The sequence below is a fragment of the Arachis ipaensis genome, chromosome B7 (assembly GCF_059453495.1).
Source record: "Arachis ipaensis isolate K30076 ecotype BB chromosome B7, ASM5945349v1, whole genome shotgun sequence".
Lineage (NCBI taxonomy): Eukaryota > Viridiplantae > Streptophyta > Magnoliopsida > Fabales > Fabaceae > Arachis > Arachis ipaensis.
In genome coordinates, this window is record NC_142442.1 from 102,031,709 (window position 1) to 102,051,284 (window position 19,576).

General features: G+C 38.0%; 1 non-coding gene across 1 annotated transcript; it reads left to right on the forward strand.

Annotated features, from left to right (window-relative positions):
* Nucleotides 1-1,013: 1,013 nt before the first annotated feature.
* Nucleotides 1,014-1,121, forward strand: LOC148553547 (small nucleolar RNA R71). Its single transcript, XR_015893050.1, has one exon. It is a non-coding gene; the product is annotated as a small nucleolar RNA R71 (small nucleolar RNA).
* Nucleotides 1,122-19,576: the final 18,455 nt, after the last annotated feature.

The following is a 19,576-nucleotide window of genomic DNA, read 5'->3' on the forward strand; positions in this document are numbered from 1 at the left end:
GCATTCAGCTTCATGATTGCACCAAGAAACTTGGCAGTTTGCTCTTCAGTAACATCCTCATTCTCTTCAGAAGAGGAATACTCATCAGAGCTCATGAAGGGCATAAGGAGGTTCAATGGAATCTCTATAGTCTCTAGATGAGCCTCAGAGTCCTTTGGTTCCTCAGAGGGAATCTCCTTATTGACCACTGGATGTCCTAGGAGGTCTTCCTCCTTGGGATTTGCATCTTCCTCTCCCTCTTTGGGTTCGGCCATTTTGCTTATGTCAATGGCCTTGCACTCTCCTTTTGGATTCTCTTCTGTATTGCTTGGGAGAGTACTGGGAGGGATTTCAGTGATCCTTTTACTCAGCTGGCCCACTTGTGCTTCCAAATTTCTAATGGAAGACCTTGTTTCATTCATGAAGCTCACAGTGGCCTTGGATAGATCAGAGACTAGATTTGCTAAATTAGAAGCATTTTGTTCAGAGTTCTCTGTCTGTTGCTGAGTGGATGATGGAAAAGGTTTATTATTGTTAAACCTGTTTCTTCCACCATTATTAAAGCCTTATTGAGGCTTTTGATCCTTCCATGAGAAATTTGGATGATTTCTCCATGATGAGTTATAGGTGTTTCCATAAGGTTCACCTAAGTAATTCACCTCTGCTATTGCAGGGTTCTCAGGATCATAAGCTTTTTCTTCATAAGAAGCCTCTTGAGTACTGTTGGATGCAGCTTGCATTCCATTCAGACTCTGAAAGATCATATTGACTTGCTGAGTCAATATTTTATTCTGAGCCAATATGGCATTCAGAGTATCAACTTCAAGAACTCCCTTCTTCATAGGCATCCCATTGCTTACAGGATTCCTTTCAGAAGTGTACATGAACTGGTTATTAGCAACCATGTCAATGAGTTCTTGAGCTTCTGCAGGCGTTTTCTTAAGGTGAATGGATCCACCTGCAGAAGTGTCCAGTGACATTTTTGATAGCTCAGATAAACCATCATAGAATATATCCAAGATGGTCCATTCTGAAAGCATGTCAGAAGGACACTTTTTGGTCAACTGTTTGTATCTTTTCCAAGCTTCATAGAGGGATTCACCTTCTTTCTGTCTGAAGGTTTGAACATCATCTCTAAGCTTGCTCAGCTTTTAAGGAGGAAAGTACTTGGCTAAGAAAGCCGTGACCAGCTTATCCCAAGAGTTCAGGCTATCTTTGGGTTGAAAATCCAACCATAATCTAGCTCTGTCTCTTACAGCAAAGGGGAAAAGCATGAGCTTGTAGACTTCAGGATCCACTGCATTAGTCTTAACAGTATCACATATCTGCAAGAATTAAGTTAAGAACTGAAAAGGATCTTCAGATGGAAGTCCATGAAACTTGCAGTTCTGCTGCATCAGAGAAACTAATTGAGGTTTCAGCTCAAAGTTGTTTGCTCCAATGGCAGGAATGGAGATGCTTCTTCCATGTAAATTGGAATTAGGTGCAGTAAAGTCACCAAGCATCTTCCTTACATTATTATTATTTTCGGCTGCCATCTCCTCTTCCTGTTCGAAAATTTCTGAAAGGTTATCTCTGGATTTTTGTATTTTAGCTTCTCTTAGTTTCCTTTTCAGAGTCCTTTCAGGTTCTGGATCTGCTCCCACAAGAATGTTCTTATCCTTGCTCCTGCTCATATGACAAAGAAGAGGGCACAGAATAATAATAATAATAATAGAGATCCTTTATACCACAGTATAGGGATCCCTGTGTGAGTAGAAGAAGAGGGGGAGACAAAGAATGTGATGTAAAGAAAGAAACACAACTGTGAGGATGGCAGAGATGTGAGATGAGATGTTAGTAAATGAATAAATAAATAGAATAAGATGGGAGAGGGAGGATTTTCGAAAATAATTTTTGAAAAAGAGTTAGTGATTTTTGAAAATGGTTTTTTTGAAAAATGTTAGTATTTTGTTCGAAAAAGTTTTAAAATCAAAAATAAAAAATAATTAGTTAATAAAAAAAGAAATTTTTGAAAAAGAGGGAAGATATTTTCAAAAATTAGAGAGAGAGAGTTAGTTAGGTAGTTTTGAAAAAGTTAAGAAACAAACAAAAAGTTAGTTAGTTAGTTGAAACAAATTTTGAAAAGATAAGAAGTTAGGAAGTTGGAAAAGATATTTTGAAATTAGATTTTTGAAAAAGATAAGATGAGAAGATATTTTTGAAAAGATATGATAGAAATTAGTTTTTGAAAAAAAAGATTTGATTTTTAAAATCACAATTAATGACTTGATTCATAAGAAATCACAAGATATGATTCTAGAACTCAAAGTTTGAATCTTTCTTAACAAGCAAGTAACAAACTTGAAATTTTTGAATCAAAACATTAATTTTTATGGTTATTTTCGAAAATTTGGTATGAAAATAAGAAAAAGATTTTTGAAAAATATTTTTGGAATTTTCGAAAATAACTAAGAATTTTGAAAAAGATTTTGAAAAAGATAAGATTTTCAAATTGAAAATTTGATTTGACTCATAAGAAACAACTTGATTTTAAAAAGATTTTGAAAAAGTCAACTCAAATTTTCGAATTTAATTAGAGAGAAAAAGGGAAAGATATTTTTTTGATTTTTGAATTTTTAATGAAGAGAGAGAAAAACAAGAAAAATGATGCAATGCATGAGAATTTTAGATCAAAACATGTGATGCATGCAAGAATGCTATGAATGTCAAGATGAACACCAAGAACACTTTGGATGTCAAGATGAACATCATAGACACAATTTTGAAAAATTTTTAATGCAAAGAAAAGATGCAAGACACCAAACTTAGAATTCTTTAATGCTTAGACACTAAGAATTCAAGAATGCATATGATAAACATGAAAAGACACAAAACAAAAAATCATCAAGATCAAACAAGAAGACTTACCAAGAACAACTTGAAGATCATGAAGAACACTATGAATGCATGATATTTTCGAAAAAATGCAAGATGCATATGCAAGTGACACCAAACTTATGACATGACTCAAGACTCAAACAAGAAACACAAAAAATGATTTTGATTTTTATGATTTTTTTAATTTTTTTGTTTTTTTTTTCGAAAAATCAATTGAAAAACAAAAATAAGGATTCCAAAATTTTTAATATGAATTCCAGGAATCTAGCATTCTTAGTCTAAAGCTTCAGTCCAGGAATTAGACATGGCTCACTAGCCAGCCAAGCTTTCAATGAAAGCTCCGGTCCAAAACACTAGACATGGCCAATGGCCAGCCAAGCTTCAGCATGTAATTCAGACATGACACGCCTGACATACCCTACAGTCGTGTAACAGCTGATGGTTGGAAGCCTCAGTCCAAAAGAATTTAGACATGGCTTTTACAGCCAGCCAGGCTTCACATGCTTCATGAAATACTAGAATTCATTCTTAAAAATTTTGAATAAAATTTTTGAAAACATTTTTGTATTATTTTCGAAAACAGATGAAAAAATTTTAGAAATATTTTTGAAATTTTTTTTTTTTGAAACAGGTGAGAAAATTTTTGAGATATTTTTGAAAAATTTTTGAAAGGAAAACAAAAAGAAAATTACCTAATCTGAGCAACAAGATGAACCGTCAGTTGTCCAAACTCGAACAATCCCCGGCAACGGCGCCAAAAACTTGGTGCACGAAATTGTGATGTCCAGGCTCAAACAATCCCTGGCAACGTGAGCAACTTGGTACACGCAATCGTGATTACACTTTGATTATATAAAATTCATGGCTCTTTCTTTCCCTGGCAATGGCGCCAAGAACATGGTGCCAATACCATGGTTCACAACTTCGATACAACTAACCAGCAAGTGCACTGGGTCATCCAAGTAATACCTTACGTGAGTAAGGGTCGAATCCCACGGAGATTGTTGGTATAAAGCAAGCTATGGTCACCTTGCAAATCTCAGTTAGGCAGATATAAATTGATAATGGTGTTTTTGAATTTAATATAATAAAATAGGGATAGAAATACTTATGTAATTCATTGGTGAGAATTTCAGATAAGCGAATGGAGATGCCTTCGTTCCTCTGAACCTCTGCTTTCCTGCTATCTTCATCCAATCAGTCTTACTCCTTTCCATGGCTGGCTTTATGCAAGGGCATCACCGTTGTCAGTGGCTACATCCCCTCCTCTCAGTGAAAAATATGCTCACATGCTCTGTCACAGCACGGCTAATCATCTGTCGGTTCTCGATCATGCTGGAATAGGATTCACCCTCCTTTTGCGTCTGTCACTAACGCCCAGCACTCGCGAGTTTGAAGCTCGTCACAGTCATTCAATCATTGAATCCTACTCGGAATACCACAGACAAGGTTTAGACTTTTCGGATTCTCTTGAATGCCGCCATCATTCTAGCTTACGCCACGAAGATTTTGGTTAGGAGATCTAAGAGATATTCATTCTAGCTTATTTCATGTAGAACGGAAGTGTTTGTCAGGCACGTGTTCATAGTGGAGAATGGTGATGAGCGTCACACATAATCATCACCTTCATCACGTTCTTGGGTGCGAATGGATATCTTAGAAGCGAAATAAGATGAATTGAATAGAAAATAGTAGTACTTTGCATTAATCTTTGAGGAACAGCAGAGCTCCACACCTTAATCTATCGAGTGTAGAAACTCTACCGTTAAAATTACATAAGTGAAAGGTCCAGGCATGGCCGAGATGGCCAGCCCTCAAACGTGATCTAAGATAGCATACAACTGATCAAAGATTTTAAAAAGACTAGTAAAAGGTCCTATTTATAATAAACTAGTCACTAGGGTTTACATAAGTAAGTAATTGATGCATAAATCCACTTCCGGGGCCCACTTGGTGTGTGCTTGGGCTGAGCCTTATCTTTCCATGTGCAGAGGCCATTTGTGGAGTTGAACGCCAGGTTTTGATCCATTTCTGGCGTTCAACTCTGGTTTTGGACCCTTTTCTGGCGCTGGACGCCAGAATTGGGCAGAGAGCTGGCGTTGAACACCAATTTACGTCGTCTATTCTTGGCCAAAGTATGGACTATTATATATTGCTGGAAATCCCTGGATGTCTACTTTCCAACGCAATTGGAAGCGCGCCATTTCGAGTTCTGTAGCTCCAGAAAATCCACTTTGAGTGCAGGGAGGTCAGAATCCAACAGCATCCGCAGTCCTTCTTCAACCTCTGAATCTGATTTCTTCTCAAGTCCCTCAATTTCAGCCAGAAAATACCTGAAATCACAGAAAAACACACAAACTCATAGTTAAGTCCAGAAATGTGAATTTAACATAAAAACTAATGAAAACATCCCTAAAAGTAACTAGATCCTACTAAAAATATACTAAAAACAATGTCAAAAAGCGTATATTGTCTTAGGTCTCTAATCCACGGACCGAGTTCGGAGGTTAGAACCTTCGTGGTATAGGCTAGAACCAATTGGCAGCATTCCTGAGATCCAGAAAGTCTAAACCTTGTCTGTGGTATTCCGAGTAGGATTTGGGAAGGGATGACTGTGACGAGCTTCAAACTCGTGAATGTTGGACACAGTGACAGTGTGCAAAAGGATAGAGAGATCCTATTCTGACGCTAGTGAGAATCGACAGATGATTAGCTGTGCGGTAGCTGTACCTGGTATTTTTCATCCGAGAGGATCATACAGCTTGCCATTGAAGGGAGCATGCATGATTGGAGGAAGACAATGGGAAATTAGAGGTTCAGCAGCAACAAAGCATCTCCAAACGCTTTTCTGAAATTCCCACCAATGAATTACATAAGTATCTTTATTTTATTTTATGTTTTATTTATCTTTTAATTATCAAAACCTCATAACCATTTGAATCCGCCTGACTAAGATTTACAGGATGACCATAGCTTGCTTCAAACCGACAATCTCTGTGGGATCGACCCTTACTCACATAAGGTATTACTTGGACGACCCAGTGCATTTGCTGGTTAGTTGTGCGGAGTTGTGAAAAGTGTGATCACAATTTCGTGCACCAATTAACAAGGAGCAAATAGCTTGGGATGTGATTATATTGACTTAAAAACCATGATGAACAAGTAATTCCATTCAATTCACCAAATTCAATAAGAGACAAAAATTCAATTTCTAATTCAATTCGGTGCGAGCAACTTAAAGCATTAAACAAGTACATTATTGAAGTCTCAATCCCAAATAACATCATCATCATTCAAAAGTGCACAATTCTTGATTAGAATGCCAAACAAGAATATAGTCCAATACATATGGTAGCTACAATACATGCATTTAAAAAAAAAGTTCATTCAGGCATTATGTCAAACATATGGAATGTGGTGCACATATTGAACAAATTCAAGCGGAAATTCAAGCATCAACAACCCCTAAATAAGAAATTGGAACACTTGTAATGCAACAAAGAAGCAGCTAAGCAAAAGGTAAGCTAAATAACCAAAGTTAAATAAGAAAACCAAAAATTAAGTAAGCAACTAAACATAACAAAAAAGATTAAAATAAGAAAGTTAAAAAGATGAAGAATAGAAAAGAAAGGAATAAGCAACAGTGGCACTTGTAATAGCCACTGCGAGGCACACGGCGACGGAGTTTTGCCGGAGAAGAGAAAAAAGAAGGGGGAAAAAGAAGAAAGAAAGAAGAAATAAAAAAAAGAAAGAAAAGAAGAAGAAAAAAGAAATAGAGAAGAGGGAAGGGACCTGTGCGGACGCACAAGGTCGTGTGCGGACGCACGGAAGGAAGAGAGGGGGGTATGCGCGCGCACAGCAACGTGCGAGTGCTGCGAGCAGAAGGTGTACTGCGACCTGTGCGGATGCATGACATCGCGTGTGGTCACACACAAGGGGAAAAAAGGCGGGTTATGCCCACGCACAAGAGGTGCGTAGGCTGCGAGCAAAGGAGATTGCCACGGGCTGTGCGGGCGCACATAGCGGCGGACGCACATGTAGTTTTTTTTTTGGAATTGGAGAAAATGACCATGTGTGCGTACGCATAGAGAGTCATGCGCACGCACAGAATGAGAATGTTGGGGGGGGTGCGCGTGCATGGAAGGTGCGCACGCTGCGAACATAGCATGCTACAACGTGTGTGCGGGCGCACACTGCTGTGCGTTCGCACAGATAGTGAAAAACAGGGGAGGTGTGCGTACGCACGAGGCTGTGCACACACACAGAACTCTATTTCTGCAGCATTTTTAAAGTCTCTAAGGCACCAACCATGATATCAATCAAACTTTTTCAATCCCAAAATACATCATTTATCAAAAACACATGATCAAACATAAAATTTAACTAAATTCAACCTAGAAAGCGATCAAACTAGGCTAATTAAGTAGACAAAATTCAATAAACAAAACTAAAAGAAAGAATGGTTGAAAGGATATTACCATGGTGGGGTGTTTCCCACCTATCACTTTGGTTTATAGTCCTAAAGTTGGACTTTTGAGTGAAGCTTGTGTCATGGTGGCTTATGCTTCCACTTATCCTTGAGTTGCCACCCATGTTTGTTCTTCAAGAATCCTCCAGGATCCCAAACAAAGGACATTAAGCTCCTAAGCAACCTCAAGTAAGAATTTGGGATCCAAAATTGTTGGTTACGGGGTTGTATGCCCGGATCCCACACTTTGGCTACTCTATCATCCTCTTGTTGATTTTCACTTGTGTCCTTGGATGAACATCCTTCCCAAGCACCTTTCAAGCACCCTCTTGAATCTTGGACTCATCCAAATTGAACCTTGCACCACTTGTTCCTTGAACTCCATTGCCAACCACACTCAATCCTTCACCATTTAACACTTGATGCACGGAAACATGTCTCTCAACAAATTTCCCTCGGCAAGTATACCGAATTGTTGTCAAGTAATAACTCACAAAAGAGTGAGGTCGAATCCCACAGAGATTAATGGATTAACCAATCAATAGTTGATTAATTATCCTATTTAGACGAATCATATTGGAGTGATAAGTAACAAGGAAATGTAAATGGCATAAAAGTAAAGAAAGCAATAAGGTGCAGAAAAGTAAAATAGCAAGAAAAGTAAATGTAAGAACTAAAAATAAAATGAACATTGGGATCAAGAGATATTGCAATCCTCCGGATCAAGTTCATTCTCATCTCTTCCTCAATCAATGCATTTATTGATCTCCTTGGCAATCTTAAGTGATTGGATCCCAATTCCTTGGCAACCCAATCTCTCTAAGCTTGAACAATTTCCCAATTCCTTGATTTAATTGCTCATGGGAAGAGATGAAGTATGGTCACTGATTATACTACACACATTCATAGATCAAAGTATTGGTAGGATTAAATGTCACAATATCCATCCAACCCCCAACCTAATCCAATGTGAGAGACCATTTCTAGCATGATCTCCTCATTCTTCTTCCAAGGTTCAGAGGAAATCCAAGTATGAGCAATTTCTCTTCCGAGACAATTACCCAATTGGATGAAGATCGAAAGCTCTCTAGTAAAATCAAGAGAAAAGAAAGAAGAAGAAGAATAAGAACTACAATTGATCCATTGAATCACAATAGAGCTCTCTAACCCAATGAAAAGAGTTAGTTGGTCATTGCTCAACCAAAATAGAAAAGAAAGTGCAGAAAAGTAAAGATGGAGATTCAAACTGAAAATAAAATGTCAAAGTTCATAAATGAAAATTACAACTAAAACAAAACTACTCCTAAGGAAGAAAAGAAGAGAAAAGGAAGAAAAGTGGTTGAAGGGAGGGGTCCGAAGACCCACTCCCCTTAGAGTGTGCCAATTCACAGAAGTTCGAATTGGTCTTCACTCTCTCCCCCTTCCTTCAATTCTCCGTTCCAGAATCAAATCAATGTAGAAACTAAGGCCTTTTTATAGGCTCTCCTAAATTTCAAAATGAAATGAAATTAAAATCAAATTACAATGAAATGAAAATTAACTATTCTAGATGCTTCTTGTGACCTTGATTGGTTGACAATTGTGGGCTTGCTTGCTTGAGCTTTGAAGTGGACTTGAGAGAGAAGTAAATCAAATTGAGGTCCAGGGTGACTTGGCTTTATTGCTTCCGTTAGCCACACTAACGCTACAAGTGTGGCGTTAGTGCTGAAGTTAGTGTGGCTAACGTCACACTTGCTACCCAGTTGGTATTTTTGGATGTTAAAAGATGCCTCTGGTTTGTGCTAAAATTTAATGCCCACTATATAGTATTATATATCGTTGGAAAGCTCTGAATGTCAGCTTTCTAACGCAACTAAAATCACCTCAATTGGACCTCTGTAACTCAAGTTATGCTCCTTTGAAGGTGACAAGGTCGCTGGCATAGTTGCTGACGTTATTAGAAAAAGTGAGTGACAATAACGTTAGCGATCAGGGGATGAATATTGCCAGGTTCTGAAGTTCAAACTTAATGTCCACCCTATACTATTATATATTGTTGGAAAGCCCTGGATGTCTACTTTCCAACGCCTTTGGAAGCGCATCATTTGGAGCTCTACAGCTCGAGTTACACTTCTTGGAAGGTGAAGAGGTTAGCTGGCCTTACTACAGGTTGATATCATGTTCATCTTTGCACTTTCGGGGAAGGTTTTCTCCCTCAAATTTAGTGTCCACCATGTAGTGCCATATTTGCTTGATTCGTACTTTCCAATGCCACTGGAATCACCTCATTTGGAGTTTTGTGGCTCAAGTTATTCTTGTTTGAAGAAGGCATGGTCAGGCTGCCAGGTGAGACTTTTGCCTACGTTAATGTCCACGTTAGTGTAACTAACGTGGCCATTAATGTGGGTATTCCTTTGCTTCGTAAACGTTAGTGGCACTCACTTTTTTCACTAACGTTGGCGTTTCCCTTTCCTTCCTCCTTAGTTTCCACGTTAATGTAACTAATGTGGAAGCTTACGTGGGTCTTCTTTTGCTTCGCTAGCGTTATTGGCACTCACTTTTGCCAATAACGCTGCTCCTTCTTCAAAGTTAATGCCATTAACTTTCTCACTAACGTTGGGGCTTTTCTTTTCTTCCACGTTAGTTCACACGTTAGTGGAGCTAACGGGGTTGCTAACGTGGGTCTTCTTGCCTTTTGCTAACGTTAGTAGCGTTAATATTCTCACTAACTTTCCAAGCTTTCCTTCCTTCCACTTTAATGGTCACATTAGTTTATCAAAGTAACATACAAGACAAACTTCATTATACTAAGTGTGCTAATAATGCCCAAAATCAAAACTTCACTTAGTGTGATCTATTTCATCATATTTACCATGTATATTAACTAAAATTCACTTATGCTTGAGATTTTGTTTCATGCAGAGATTTTTCATGCTATTACTCATTTATTAGCCAAATTTGTATGAAAACTAACTAAAACCTACTGAAATAACTATCAAAAATAGGCAATGATGCACTCGCATCACAACACCAAACTTAAATCTTGCTTGTCCCCAAGCAAGGAGAGAATTATGCACAAAGGATTCTTTTTATTGTATTGTGTTGGAAAATTTCTTATGATGCCTTGGTGAGTGAAGTGATTAAGTGATAAAGGAGGTAAACTCTAATTATATGCTTATGCAAGGATTCTAGTGTTCATTAGTCCTTACATCTTGGAAGTCTTAGATCTTAGGAGCGTTATTCGGATGGTGTTATGGAGTCCTCTTTATAGATTATCACCTTGAAGTAGTATTTATTTGTCTTGGCCTCGACTCTAGGTGTCATGACTCAAAGCGGCCCTTCAGGATAAGTTTTCAATCAATACTCCCAACCCAGTTGGGTTAAGGTATTTGGTGATGAGGCACCCCTTAGGATTTACTTGCTCAGGCCTCTTTCTTTGACACAAATTCACCACAAGCATGTAACTAGGACAATAATTCTTTGAGTTTTTGTATCTTTCTTTTTCGTCCTAGTAATTGATGCTCAGAGCCTTGGGCTTATTCCTTGTTTTTTTTTCTTTTTCTTTTGTTTTCTTTTGTTTACTGCTTCTTGGATCAATAGGTTTTTGAGAATTTCCATAACACTTCTCCAAATTTCAACTCCTATCTATGAGCTCCCATGCAAGTTTTCACAAACATGTAACCTCAATACATAATCATACAATTAGTCCATTTCTCTTAATCTTTAGCTTGCTTCAAAATTGATAAAATTCCTCAACACTTTCCTTTCAAAAGAATGTTTTCTTCGATGCATTTTTAAGTATAATGGGTGCAAGCAGATTAAAGATAAAGGTGCAATGATAAGTAGTGAACCATCCTTATTACTAAACTAAAAGTAAATTAACAGAATAGAGGTGGACCCTAGAATTCAAAACAAGAGACATTCATGATTGCAATTAAATCTACTGGGAGTAAATGAGAAGGAAAGGAACTTTACAACCTTTGTAGCTCATCTTCGCCCTTGTTGTCCTTTCCTGTAGACTTCCTCCCTCCAATCACCATCTTTGAATAAGTGCTTTGCCGGCAAGCAACAAGTAGGAGCAGTGGTGTTGAGATTGTGATTCAACCATGAATGTCAAAAAAAAAAAAAGAAACAAGCTATGAGTAATGCATAAAATTAAGCAAGCTTGGTTAAAAATGACATCTACAAGCCTAAGAAGCAAAGGCACTATGATTGTACAAACAAGTGGTGTTGCTGGATATATTTCATAGAAAAATAAGTGGCACACCAAACTTAGTGTGACACTTTCTCTTAGAATTGATGCAATTACCCAGAAAGATTGAAAACAGATTGTTGCAGGGCAACACAAAACTTAGAATGTGATCATATGCCAATTTTATTTGAAAAGAAGCTAAATAAAAGAAACTGTTGTATTAATAACAAAATCACCAAGAGCCAGAACTGTCACGAAAAGGGTCTTCTTAGTGAGGCATTAACACAAACAGTTAGAGAGAATAGAAAATAAAGAACTAAAGCAATTACATGAATAAAGCCATAAACTTGATTCATGGAAACTTGTCTCTCAACAAATATCCCTCGGCAAGTATACCGAATTGTCGTCAAGTAATAACTCACAAAAGAGTGAGGTCGAATCCCACAGAGATTAACAGATTAAGCAATCAATAGTTGATTAATTATCCTATTTAGACAAATCATATTGGAGTGATAAGTAACAAGGAAATGTAAATGGCATAAAAGTAAAGAAAGCAATAAGGTGCAGAAAAGTAAAATGGCAAGAAAAGTAAATGTAAGAACTAAAAATAAAATGAACATTGGGATCAAGAGATATTGCAATCCTCTGGATCAAGTTCATTCTCATCTCTTCCTCAATCAATGCATTCATTGATCTCCTTGGCAATCTTAAGTGATTGGATCCCAATTCCTTGGCAACCCAATCTCTCTAAGCTTGAACAATTTCCCAATTCCTTGATTTAATTGCTCATGGGAAGAGATAAAGTATGGTCACTGATTATACCACACACATTCATAGATCAAAGTATTGGTAGGATTAAATGTCACAATATCCATCCAACCCCCAACCTAATCCAATGTGAGAGACCATTTCTAGCATGATCTCTTCATTCCTCTTCCAAGGTTCAGAGGAAATCCAAGTATGAGCAATTTCTCTTTCGAGAGATGAAGATCGAAAGCTCTCTAGTAAAATCAAGAGAAAAGAAAGAAGAAGAAGAATAAGAACTACAATTGATCCATTGAATCACAATAGAGCTCTCTAACCCAATGAAAAGAGTTAGTTGATCATTGCTCTACCAAAATAGAAAAAAAAGAAAGTGCAGAAAAGTAAAGATGAAGATTCAAACTGAAAATAAAACTTCAAAGTTCATAAACAAAAATTACATCTAAAACGAAACCACTCCTAAGGAAGAAAAGAAGAGAAAAGGAAGAAGAGTGGTTGAGGGGAGGGGTCCGAAGACCCACTCCCCTTGGAGTGTGCCAATTCACAGAAATTCGAATTGGTCTTCACTCTCTCCCCCTTCCTTCAATTCTCTGTTCTAGAATCAAATCAATGTAGAAACTAAGGCCTTTTTATAGGCTCTCCTAAATTACAAAATGAAATGAAATTAAAAGCAAATTACAATGAAATGAAAATTAACTATTCTAGATGCTTCTTGTGGCCTTGATTGGTTGACAATTGTGGACTTGCTTGCTTGAGCTTTGAAGTGGACTTGAGAGAGAAGTAAATCAAATTAAGGTCCAGGGTGACTTGGCTTTATTGCTTCCATTAGCCACACTAACGCTACAAGTGTGGCGTTAGTGCTGAAGTTAGTGTGGCTAACGTCACACTTGCTACCCAGTTGGTGTTTTTGGGACTTAAAAGATGCCTCTGATTTATGCTCCAATTACATGCCCACTATAGAGTATTATATATCGTTAGAAAGCTCTTAATGTCAGCTTTCTAACGCAACTAAAATCATTTCAATTGGACCTCTGTAACTCAAGGTATGCTCCTTTAAAGGTTACAAGGTCGCTGGCATAGTTGCTGACGTTATTGGAAAAAGTGAGTCACAATAACGTTAGCGATCAGGGGATGAATATTTCCAGGTTCTGAAGTTTAAACTTAATGTCCATCCCATACTATTATATATTTTTTGAAAGCCCTGGATGTCTGCTTTCCAACGCCTTTGGAAACGCATCATTTGGAGCTCTACAGCTCGAGTTACACTTCTTGGAAGGTGAAGAGGTCAGCTTTCCTTACTACAGGTTGATACCATGTTCATCTTTGCATTTTAGGGGCAGGTTTTCTCCCTCAAATTTAGTGTCCATCATGTAGTGCCATATATGCTTGGAAAGCTCTAGATTCGTACTTTCCAATGCCACTGAAATCACCTCATTTGGAGTTTTATGGCTCAAGTTATTCTTGTTTGAAGAAGGCATGGTCAGGCTGCCAGGTGAGACTTTTGCCTACGTTAATGTCCACGTTAGTGTAACTAACGTGGCCATTAACGTGGGTCTTCCTTTGCTTCACAAACGTTAGTGGCACTCACTTTTTTCCACTAACGTTGGCGTTTCCCTTTCCTTCCACGTTAGTTCCCACGTTAATGTAACTAACGTGAAAGCTAACGTGGGTCTTCTTTTGCTTCGCTAGATTATTGGCACTCACTTTTGCCAATAACGTTGCTCCTTCTTCAAAGTTAATGCCATTAACTTTCTCACTAACGTTGGGGCTTCTCTTTTCTTCCACGTTAGTTCACACGTTAGTGGAGGTAACGGGGTTGGTAACATGGGTCTTCTTGCCTTTTGCTAACGTTAGTGGCGTTAATATTCTCACTAACTTTCCAAGCTTTCCTTCCTTCCACTTTAATGGCCATGTTAGTGGCGCTAACGTAGCCACTAACGTGGCTCTTCTCTGCTTCTTTTGGTCTGAAATCATGCAAACAAAGTGTATCAAAGTAACATACAAGACAAACTTCATTATACTAAGTGTGCTAATAATGCCCAAAATCAAAACTTCACTTAGTGTGATCTATTTCATCATATTTACCATGTATATTAACTAAAATTCATTTATGCTTGAGATTTTGTTTCATGCAGAGATTTTTCATGCTATTACTCATTTATTAGCCAAATTTGTATGAAAACTAACTAAAACCTACTGAAATAACTATCAAAAACAGGCAATGATGCACTCCAAGAAGCACCTTAAGTTGGTAATCCGTTTCCAAAAGAGCAAATTGATATGGTCCTATGAAGCTCATGGAGGAAATTATTACCCACTCAATTTGTCCTTGGGGTGGAGTCATCCCATTAAGCTCTTGCACAATTACTTCTACTTCTTGGATGATCACATCTTCCTCACCACTCTTTTCTAGCTCTTCGATATCCCTCTCAAGCTCAAGAGTGGAATGCTCCTCAGGATCATTGAGGGGGTTGACCAAGGTGGACAAAAAATCATTAACGATGCAATTCACTTCTTGATCAAACTCCCTCAATTCTCTAATTAACTCTTTCGATTCACTAGTTCTACCTTCCTCTACTTGTGACTCAAGCTTCTATTCCACTCCTTCAAATTGAGACTCCATGTTTCCCTCCTTACTACACTCCTTAGTTGCTCCTCTACCTTTGTCAAGGGGGGTGGCTTGAGTGGTTGAGTGTAGTGAGGCTAAGCGGTTCACCGCTTTGGCTATGGTAGCAACGAACTCCCCTTGTGTCCTTCGGAACCCTTCTTGCTCTTGAAAGAATGCTTGAAGGTCTTGTTTTTCTTGGGGAAAGGGTTCGAAAACATCATATTGAGGTAGAAAAGAAGGTTCAAAGGTTGGGAGAAGGGTTGTATAGTTGGAAGGTGTATCAAGTGGATGAGGGTATTGAGGTAGTGTATAAGGGTGTGGTTCATATGGTTGGTAACAAGGTGTATAGACATTTTAATTCCATGGAGGTGTATAGGGTGGTGCTTGAAGGTTTAGTGGTTGAGGGTTTTGTATAGGGTATCTCTCATATCTTTGGATTTGGTATTCACATAGGAGAGGGATTAGCTTGTTGTAGTACGAGGGAGGTGTTTGCCATGAGTGTTGCTCATACACAATTGGTTCCTCCCTTAATTGATTCTCCCACTCCATGAAGCCATCCCAACTTGAATTCATCATACCCTACAAAATTCTCACAACCAATCTCCAAGCAACAAGGGTGATATCTCATAGAGAAAGTAGGAAATAAAAGCAAAAGATATCAACAAACAAGAAAAATAAAACCTATGTATTAACAAAAATGACCAAACAACCAAAAAGGAAGATATTTACACTATCAACATATTCATAATGAGCGGATAATTTATACCATTTTTGGCATTGTTTTTACATAGTTTTTAGTATGTTTTAATTACTTTTTATTATATTTTTATTAATTTTTATTCAAAAATCACATTTCTAGACTTTACTATGAGTTTGTGTATTTTTCTGTGATTTTAGGTATTTTCTGGCTGAAATTGAGGGACCTGAGCAAAAATCTGATTCAGAGGCTGAAAAAGGACTGCATATGCTGTTGGATTTTGACCTCCCTACACTCGAAGTGAATTTTCCAGAGATACAGAAGCCCAATTGGCGTGCTCTTAATTGTGTTGGAAAATAGACATCCTGGGCTTTTCAGAAATATATAATAGTCCATGCTTTGCTCGAGATTTGATGGCCTAAACTGGCATTCAAATTCAACCTAAAACATCTTGGCGTAAAACGCCCAAACTGGCACCAGAATTGGAGTTAAACGCCCAAACTGGCACCAAAGCTGGCGTTTAACTCCAGGAACCACCTAAGCACGAAAAAGCTTCAATGCTCAGCCCAAGCACACACCAAGTGGGCCCCGGAAGTGGATTTCTGCACTATCTGCACTTAGTTACTCATTTTCTGTAAACCTAGGTTACTAGTTTAGTATAAAAACTACTTTTAGTGATTTATTTAAAGAGTCTCTTTAGTTAGTCCTTTGACGAGCCTTTTATGCCATATTTCACATTTGGAGGCTGGCCTCACGGCCATGCTTAGACCTTTTTCACTTATGTATTTTCTACGATGGAGTTTCTACACCCCATAGATTAAGGTGTGGAGCTCTGCTGTTCTTCATGAATTAATACAAGTACTATTGTTTTTCTATTCAATTCACGCCTACTTCTTCTCTAAGATATTCACTCGCACTTCAACCTGATGAATGTGATGAACCGTGACACTTATCATCATTCTAACTTATGAACGCGTGCCTGACAACCACTTCCGTTCTATCTGCAATAGCTTGAGTGTATATCTCTTGGCCTCCTGGTTCACGACGCATGGTTGCCTCTCCTGACAATAGAGCATTCCATTCCGTGAGATCAGAGTCTTCGTGGTATAGGCTAGAACCATTGGCAGCATTCCTGAGATCTGGAAAGTCTAAACCTTGTATGTGGTATTTCGAGTAGGATCTGGGAAGGGATGACTGTGACAAGCTTCAAACCTGCGAATGTGGGGCACAAGTGACAGTGTACAAAAGGACAATGGTCCTATTCTGACACTAGCAGGAACTGACAGATGATTAGCCGTGCGGTGACAGCGCATATGGATTTGCTTTCATCCGAGAGGATCATACAACTTGCCATGGAAGGAGGTAACGCATGGTTGGAAGAAGACAATAGAAAAGCAGATGTTCAGAAGCAACAAAGCATCTCCAAACGCTTATCTGAAATTCCCACCAATGAATTACATAAATAACTTTATCTTATTTTATATTTTATTTATATTTTAATTATTAAAACCTCATAACCATTTGAATCTGCCTGACTGAGATTTACAAGGATGACCATAGCTTGCTTGAAGCCGACAATCTCCGTGGAATCGACCCTTACTCACGTAAGGTATTACTTGGATGACCCAGTGCACTTGCTGGTTAGTTGTGCGGAGTTGTGAAAAAGAGTTGAGATTAAGATTGTGCATACCAAGTTTTTGGCGCCATTGTTAGAGATCACAATTTCGTGCACCAATTCACAACAACCAAAAGATAGCACTCAATTGCATTCCCCGTCAAGGGCGCCAAATTTGACGATGCCCAAATGCACTGGTTTGGATTTTCACACTAAAAGTGAAATTTTGTCCGTTGCAAGTATAGTCCAAACCCAACAATTGAACAACTATCAAATAATAAAGTCAATACAAAACAAAATATAACCGAGAGTCCTTCAACCTCAGGTCGTTCTCCCTAGGAATGTAAATGAAATGTTACTTCTATTGGTTGTGAAGAGGGCAAAAGTGGTTTTGTAATCAAAGAACAAAAGATTAAAAGAACTAAGCAATGATCAAAATTGTGATTAATGCAAATAAAGGGAAGTGAGATCAAAACTAGTGAAAATGCTATAAATGCAATAAAAGAACCTTGACTTGGGCATGAGTATCCAAGGAATCCTATCATTGCCATAACCATAACTATGGTAATTATGATGAGTCAATCTCGCCTAGTCAACCCCAACCATCGAGGAGTAAGTCAAGCAAGCATAATTGACCTTAATCCATAAGTCCTAGCTAACTTACCAAACTAATTGATAAAAAGCTAGCGTCAATGGAAACAAGAGTCAACTAACTACCCAAGAATTACCACTAAATGTCAGATATTATGACTCTAGTATCCTAGGAACTCAAACCACAATCCAAGGTGGGAAAATCTACTCAATTTCTAAGGTTGGCATTTTCACAAACACCTTGTATGCATGAAAAAAAACATTGAGAATTGCAAGGAAGAATAACAAACTATAACCAACTATCATCAAAATCAAACATAAACAAGCAATCAAACGTAAAGAAAGCACGGAACATTAAATGCATTAATCAAAACTTTAGGAACACAAAATTGCAATTATAAACAAAGTGCTTGAACCAAAGGAAATGAAAATAAGACAATGTAATTCAAGAGGAATTAAAAAGTACTTACAATTAAAGATGATCAAAATCCAAAATTAAGCTTGCTATAAAATGCTACATGAAGATGGAAATTAAACCCTAAGAGAGCATTTTCTACTTTATTCCTACTCCTACTCCTAGTGCATTTTCTACCTAATCTACCCTAATGAAAGCTTGCTCTTCATATGTGTTAAATCCCCTTATATAGCATTCCAAATTCAGCCTCAAGCCTTCAAAATTTGGCCCAAAAGAACTCAGAAATCGTAAGGCATGCGCTTCATTAATGAAATCATGTGCAGAGACCTGTGCGGACGCACACGCCACACACTCGGCTGAAAATTGACCTGTGCGTACGCACAGGTGCGTGCGTACGCACACATGGAATTTCTTGCTTGTGTGCGCGCACGCAGGGCTGTGCGCACACACACTTCGATGTGTGTGCTTTTTCTTCCACTTTCGTACATCTATTCTTGTCTCCAAGGCTTTAAATCACTCACAAACCATATCACGGTATCGAATGACATAAAATTAGGATTAAATTGCTCTATTAAAGCACAAAATTGCATGTTTGTACATTTAGGATCAAATTAGGGACAAAACACAAAAGTATGCTATTTTGGTGCTTAAGTGTGAGTTCATGCGCTAGAATCCATCTAGATTGAGTCAAAATATACCATAAAATATGGACTCATCATCCACCTAACTGATAGCATATTGTATGTTGAATGGGCCTTTGTGCCAAACTGCTAATGCAAAAGTGCCCGCCTAACTGATAGCCTGAGATTGCTAATGCGGGAATGTTCGCCTAACTGATAGCACTGTTTCTAATTGTGGTGCACATTAAAATGTTATTATGATGATGCCTAACTGACACAGGTAACCGTGATGCCAAGATGTCTAACTGACATAGTAAAGAAACCATATTCGGGTTCGCCCCGAGTAACGTCGGGTTGCGGGTAGACAGCCGACGCGTGAGCTCATAACTTGCTTAGGACAGACATGCATCATATTGTTTGTGTTTTTCTTGTTGTATTTTCATTGTGATTGTGCTGGTTGTCTTATTCTGCCTTCCTTGTGCGTTCAATTGGGTCTCTGGTACTATTAGTTTATGTATTAAAGTGATTAACAATTAATGTTGTAAAGGAGTTTTGTTTTAAGTTTAGAAATTTTAAAGAAAGCAACAAATTGTCTAAAGTAAAATTAAAAAGTATTTTCAAAGGCTTGATAAGAGAATAGTTTTACTGAGTAAAGTCAATTATTCGCATTTTGTTCATTACTTTTACAACATTCACTTTTCCTACTGAGAACATGTGAGGACGACGTTCTCACCCCCCAACAGATTTTCCCTTTCAGCAACAGGTTCAGG